Genomic DNA, 7,510 nt, shown 5'->3' with positions numbered 1-7,510 from the left:
GATGGGGGATGGGGGTCATGCTGTTTTTGGTCAAAAACTGCTGAACATTCAGCATAGTGTGGGCAGGTGCTCTCGTAAAACACCTATCATGAAATGGGCATTGAAAGAATCTCCAAAAAAAAAAAAAAAGAACAACACCTCACTGAAGGTGAATGCAGCCTCTCACGACACTAACTAGCGGGTACACTGATGCCAATGGATTCCTAGGACTCTTACCTAGTGGGGGAATCCTGTACTATCAGGGGCCTGCCCTCCAAAAGATAATTCTGTTTTTGGGGGGATGCCTCCCTCGTATACCCAGTAGTGGTATTGTTGGATCATATGATAGTTCTATTTTTAGTTTTTTATAAGTGCTTATTTTATTCTATTTTTATAAATTTAGGGGATACAAGTGCAGTTTTGTTACATGGATGTATTGCGTAGTGGTGAAGTCTGTACTTTTAGTGTTCCCATCCCCTGAATAGTGTCCATTGTACCAATAGGTAATCTCCCATCTGTCACTCCTCCCACTTTCTCACCCTTCCATGTCTCCAGTATCTACTATTCCACTCTCTATGTCCATATGTGCACTATTTAGCTCTCACTTATAAGTGAGAATATGCTGTATTTGACCTTTTGTTTCTGTTATTTCACCTAAGATAATGGCCTCTAGTTTCATCCACGTTGCTGCAAATGGCATGATTTCATTTTTTTTTTTTTACTGCCAAGTAATATTCCATTGTATACACACTACTTTTTTTTTTAATTGTGGAGATAAGGTCTTGCCAAATTGCTCAGGCTGGTCTCGAACCCGGACTAAGGCAATTCACTTGCCTCGACCTCCCAAAGTGCTGGGATTACTGGTTGAGCCACCGAGCTTGGCCTGCTTTTTTTAAATTCAAGTGTCCCCTTTGATGGACACTTGGTTGCTTCCACATCTTTGCTATTGTGTATAGTGCTGTGATCAATATAGGAGTACAGGTATCTTTTTGATATAGTGATTTCTGTGCCTTTGAGTAGAAACTTAGTGGTGGGATTGCTGGATTAAATGGTTGGTTTATTTTTAGTTCTCTGAGACTTTGTCATACTATTTTCCATGGAGGTTGTACTAATGTACATTCCCACCAATAGTGATAAGCATTCCCTTTTCTCTGCACCCTTAGTAGTAGCTGCTATTGTTTGACTTTTTAGTAATAGCCATTCTGACTGGTGTAAGGGGATATCTTCACTGTGTTTTTTATTTTTATTTCTCTGATTAGTGATGTTGAGCATTTTAAATGTATTTGTTGGCCATTTGTATGTTTTCCTTTGAGAATGTCTATTCAGATCTTCTGCCCCCACCCCCCTTTTTTAGTCAGGATCCCACTTCTTCTCCCAGGCTGGAATGCAGTGACATGGTCACAGCTCACCGGAACCTCGAACCCCTGGGCTCAAGAAATCCTCCTGCCTCAGCCTCCCATGTAGCTAGGACTACAGCCTCCCATGTAGCTAGGTAGGTCACCATGCTCAGTTAATTTTTTGATTTTTTTTGGTAAAGACAAGGTCTCACCATGTTGCCCACTCGAGTCTTGAACTCCTGGGCTTAAGTGATTCTCCCGCCTCAGCCTCCCAAAGTGCTGGGATTATAGGCATGAGCCACTGTGCTTGGGCTCCCCTTGCTTTTGTGTCAGTATCCTTAAATGCATTTTTGTACTTCAGGCTTTTTCTGTAGTTCAACGAACATTTCCAGAGCATCTACTATGTGCCAAACACTTGGTTAAGATCTGGGAATCCCTTCAAGGAACCATCAAAGACAGGGGTTGGCAAACTTTTTCTGAAAAGGGTCAGGTATTTAAGGCTTTGGGGACTACACAGTCTCTGTCACAATTACTCAACTCTGTTGTATGTGAGTCTTAGACAATATGTAAATAAATGGGTATGGCTGTGCTCCAATAAAACATTATTTACAAAAGCAAGCCATAGGTCCCAGATGGAGAAGACCACCGAGACCAAAACAAACAAGAATGCAATGTAAAGGGTGCTCTATATTAACAGTATAAATTGATAAGTGAACTATATCAGCAGTATGAACAACTTGCAATGAATGAGGGCTGCATGGAAAACCAGTCATTTTGCCTGCGGGAGCTGAACAAGTTTCTTTTAAGAGGTGACTCTTTGGATTTAAAGAGTTCCAGGAGGAAGAAAGGATTTCAAAAGGAGAATTCCAAGTAGTGTGAGCACAGGATGTGGGCATGAAAGAACATGTCATGTTTGGGAAGTGTTGAGTTCTCCTTTTGTAGCTAAACCACTACATATTATAGGAAGGTGTGGGGGAAAGTTATGCTGGAGCCAGGCTATGAGAGCTCTAGGGAACTGGATTTTTTTTTTTTTTGAGTTGGAGTCTTATTGTGGCTGGAGTGCAGGACCTGCTAGACTCAGACGATACTTCCACTTCAGCCTTCCAAGTAGGTGGGACTACAGAGAGTTGCCACTGTGCCTGGCTAATTTTTGATTTATCGTAGAGACGAAGTCTTGCCACGTTGCCTACGTGGGACTCAGGCAATCCTCTCGCCTTAGCCTCCCCAAATCCTGGGATTACAGGCATGAGCCCTGGTGCCCGGTTCCAGAACTGGATTTTAGCTGTGGGTAAAGACTGGGACATAACTCTGTTGAAAGACTCCTTCTGAGCCAGGCATGGTGGTGTGGTGAGCTGGGCAACTTGGCAAGACCTCATCTCTACAATAAATCAAAAAGTTAGCCAGGTGTGGTGGCATGCGCCTGTGGTTCCAGCATATTAGTCACTCTTCTCTGTGTTCCCATGTTTGTGTGTTCCTTTTTCTTGATTTATTTTTTACTGGCATGTTCCCACCTCTATGCCCCACTGGACTTGAGCTGCTGGGTAGTCCAGTCCCACCCACCCAGCTTCATTGTGCCTGTGAGCATGCCTAAGGCAGAGCTGTTTTTCAACATCTTTTGTCGAACGTATGGAATGTCATTTATAGATCTCAGCCTCTGCTTAGCTTTAAGCCTGATCAGGTAATTTTAAACTCATAACAAGCACTAGCTCTTAATCAAATCAAATCTGCTCAGGCTCACTTTGAATAAAAAGTACAAATTAAAACTCCACTGACATACCAATTTTTCACCTGCCACAACCTAACTGGCAGTCGTATAAATAACGCCGCTTCCAGGAAAGGTATTTTCGCAGTATCGATTACAATTCTGGATAAACATGCCCTCTGACCTCGCAGCTCCACTACTAGGGGTTTGATTGATACAAATTCTCTCTTGGGTGCCAATGATGTGTGTAAGAACATCCACCATGGTGTTGCTTGTGGTAGTGAAAGCCTGGGAAGGAAATAAATGTCCACCTGTGGGGGCTGGTTAAGTAATGGTGTTTCCATACAGTAGGCAATCTAGCCAGAGAAAAGGGAGAATGAGGCGAGTCTATATGAACTAAGAGGAGATGATTACAGAATATGTTGTTCAGTTTAAAAAATGAGATTCAGCTGGGCACGGTGGCTCATGCCTGTAATCCCAACACTTTGGGAGGCAGAGGAAAGAGGATTGCCCAGAGGTTTGAGACCAACCTGGGCAACTTAGACAAGATCTTGTCTCTACAATAAATAAACAAAATTAGCCAGGTGTGGTGTAGTTCCAGCTACTTGGAAGGTTGAAGCTGAAGAATCGCCTGAACTCAGCAGGACAAGGCTGCAGTGGCCATGAGCGTGCCATTGCACTGCAGCCTGAGTAACAGAGTCAGACTCCCCTCCACCCAAAAAAAGGAGACAAGACAGCATGGAAAAAAAAGATAGCATGTACACTTTGCCACCATACACTACTTCAAGAAGAAAAAGGTGGATATCTTGTGTGCATGTGCGTAGCTCTCTGAGCGGGTTTATAAAACCTGTAACATCAGCTGTCTCTGGTTAGGGAACTGGGCAGAGAGGTAACAGGCTGCTATGGTTTATACCACTCACACACAAAAGTCCTATTTGATCCACTTGTTATTTGCTTTATTGTTTTTGTTGTTACTATTTTGAGACAAGTTCTTACTGTATTGCCCAGGCTAGAATGCAGTGGTGCCATCATACTCACTGAAGCCTCAAACTTCTGGACTCAAGTGATCCTCCCATCTCAGCCTCCTAGGTAGCTGGGACTATAGGAGTATGCCACCATGTCTGGCTAATTTTTAAATTTTTTGTAGAGACAGAATCTTTCTATGTTGCCCAGACTTGTCTCTAACTCCTAGGCCCAAGTGATCCTCCTGCCTTGGCTTTTCAAAGTGCAGGGTTTACAGGCATGAGGCGCTGCACCCAGCCTGACCCACTTATTTAACACCTAGTCATTTTCTCATTGCTGTTAGGAGGAAGTCCAAAGTCCTTGTCATGGCCTGCAAGGAGCTCGTGACAGAACCTCTCCCTACTTTGCCTGCCTCATCTTCTGTTCCTCTCCCTTTCTGCTTAATCTGTAAAAATCCTCAACTTTTTCACCCCAATGGCCTTTGTAGATGCTGTTCGTCTGCTTGGAACAGTGTTCCTTGAAGAATCAACTTTGGGGCCACTTTGTCAAAGGGACCTCCTTCATTCCCCAGATTAGGCTAGTCCCCTGGAGATTCTCCGTGGTCTCCCAAACTCCTCTTCCAGTAGCAACACCACATGTGCAATCAGTAAATTATTTGCTTGATGTCTGTTTTCCTGACTAAGCTGTAGGATGATGTCTGTCTCGGTTGCCTCTGGGCCTGCGCCTAGTACAACACTGGCACTCATTAAACACTTGTGGGAGGAAGGGAGGAAGAAAGAAAGGAAGGGAGGAGACAGTGAAGGGAGGAGAGAGGGGGCAGGAAGGAGCAGGGAAGGATGTTGGTGAGGAGAGGGGAGCGAGGGGGGTTGCTGCCCAGACCTTGAAACCATGGGAAGAGGTATTCCTGCATGCGTTGCTCTTCATTGGCCATTCATTTGTGGGTTAGTATTATCAGATTTATTGAAAAATTATGTTAAGCAAAATTATGTTTTGCTTAGTGAAAAACATGTCAAGGCCAGTGAATTTGTGTTTCACTTTACTTGAGAAATCGTGTTATTCTGAATATATTCCTCCCTTCCTAATTTCCTCCCTTTCTTCCTTCCTTCCTTCCATGGAGGGGCAGTAGCTTTTCACAAAGAACATGGTGATTTCTATCTCTTATGAATAGAGAGATGTTGTTTTAGTATAGATGTGCTAGGACTTTAGCTGTTTTTAATATCCCATCCTTTTACATCAATGTCGCTGTTCAAATGTGAATCTGGTGGCCATCTGGGAGTGTTTGGCTCGAGACCCAAACTCCTTCTTGGCCTCGCTGGCTCCTCCAGCAAGGACTGGCGACTACTGTTTCTCAGACCCTCCCACTTTTTATCTCAGGAAGGGCTTTCCAGATTCTTCCATCTACAGTAGCTAGCTCCCCCCAGGACCAGACAGGTTTTGTGGAGGCTGAAGCGTATATAACTTGAGAAAAGAATACAAAATTATGAATATAAAAATTCAAGCAAAAGCGAGCACTTATTTAGAATAAGGAATCATAACAAAGAAAATTAAAACGCTGACAAATACGCCACCCATCTGAAAAGCCAGAAAAACATGTTTTTATTAGTTAACCGCCTGACATAATACTTTTTTCCTCACTATTTTGGCTACATTCTCTTTGATCACCTCTTCACATGACAATGATTGTGTGATATTTTATTTTTATTTATTTTAAATAAATTGTAGAGACAGGGTCTCTCTAGAACACCTGGCCTTGAACAATCCTGCTTCAGCCTCCCAAAGTGCTGGATTACAGGAGTGAGCCACCATGCTCAGATCTGTAATATATAATTATAATTAATTATGATCATATATATATATTTTTTTCCTTTTTTGAGTTGGAGTCTTTCTCTGTCACCCATGCTGGAATGCAGTGACATGGTCATGGCTCACTGCAACCTTGACCTCCTGGACTCAGGCCATCCTTCTGCATCAGCCTTCCAAGTAGCTGAGACTACAGGAACATATGACCATTCCCAGTTAATGATTTTGTGATACTTCTTATACAGCAAATAAAAAGATAATAATGTCTTCAGCATATTATCCTTGATTGACAGTGTGTGTTTGTTTTATAGAGACAGGGTTTCACGGTATGGCTCAGGCTGGAGAGCTGCAGCTGTTCATAAGCACCATCATGGCTCACTGTGGCCTCGAACATCTGGGCTCAAGCCATCCTCTTTCCTTGGCCTCCGGAAGAGCTTGGACCACAGGCACCACCACGCCCGGCAAAACCTGTGTTTTCATTCCCCTCCTCCAATGCCCAATGTCATATATGTCTGAAAGTGTTCTATGGTTAGACCCAACAAAGTTTTCTGCAACCAAAATATGTATACATATTTACATTTAAATTTTTTAAGTTTGGGGGATCACAAGTCTCAAAGTGTTAAAAATTTCTTTTGGATTGGGTTATTATAATACAGATTATAAAAAATATAGGTATGTGATATTTTAAATATCTAATTATAAGAGGAACAGTAAACTTTTATTAGAAATAAATTTAATTAATTAATTAATTAAGAGTTGGAGTCTCACTCTGTCACCCGGATTGGAGTGCAGTGGCCACTCCCGGCCACCGCAGCCTCGACCTGCTGGGCTCCGGCGATCCTTCTGCCTCAGCCTTCCAAGTAGCCGGAATTACAGGCATGTGCTACCATGCCCGGCTGATTTTTTTAAAAAATTTATTGTAGAGATGAGGTCTCTGCCCAGGCAGGTCTCGAACCTGCGGGCTCAGGCAATCCACTCACCTCAGCCTCCCAAAGGCGCGGGATTACAGGCTGAGCCACCGAGCCCGGCTAGAAATATATTTTATAATTAGGTGGATGGAACTATTTTTCAATTAGTTTATGGAACCATGTTTGAATATTATTTATTACTAGAATGAAACAGAGTTTAACATTGATTCTATGCCTACTTATTGTTTTATAGATGTAAGTTCTGTGACATCTTGTTTACATAAATAAACAGATGGGAAAGAAGAATGTTTTGTTATGATAACACCACTCAATTCTCTGAATTCCTTCCAGGTTTGACATCGGAAATAATTCAATGCTATATCAGTAAAAATTATAATGAATGTTATATCGGCTAACATGTCCTGATTCGATTATATTGATAGCAAATAACTGGGGACAACCTGACTTGCAAAAGATTATTTAACCAGCCTGGGCAACATAGGGAGACCCCATCTCCACAGAAAATTAAAAAATTAGCCAGGCATAGGTTGGTCCCAGCTGTGGTCCCAGATACTTGGGAGGCTGAGGCAGGAGGATCCCTTGAGTCCAGGAGGTTTAGGCAGCAGTGAACTCTGATTGAGCCACTGCACTTCAGCCTGGGTGACAAAGCAAGACCCTGTCTCTTAAAAAAAGATTATTTAATCAATCAGTAAAGTTATTTACTCTCTCAGCACCAATATTTAGGGCTCTGCCCGTGTTTGGTGTCCCAGAGGTTTTACCACCTCAAGACAATCCCAGTTTTCTTTCTTTCTTTTTTTTTT

Source organism: Carlito syrichta, unplaced genomic scaffold (genome assembly GCF_000164805.1).
Source record: "Carlito syrichta isolate Samal-C Ts95f unplaced genomic scaffold, Tarsius_syrichta-2.0.1 Scaffold48217, whole genome shotgun sequence".
Lineage (NCBI taxonomy): Eukaryota > Metazoa > Chordata > Mammalia > Primates > Tarsiidae > Carlito > Carlito syrichta.
The sequence above is the reverse complement of the archived record's forward strand: the minus strand, read 5'-3'. Positions refer to the sequence as shown.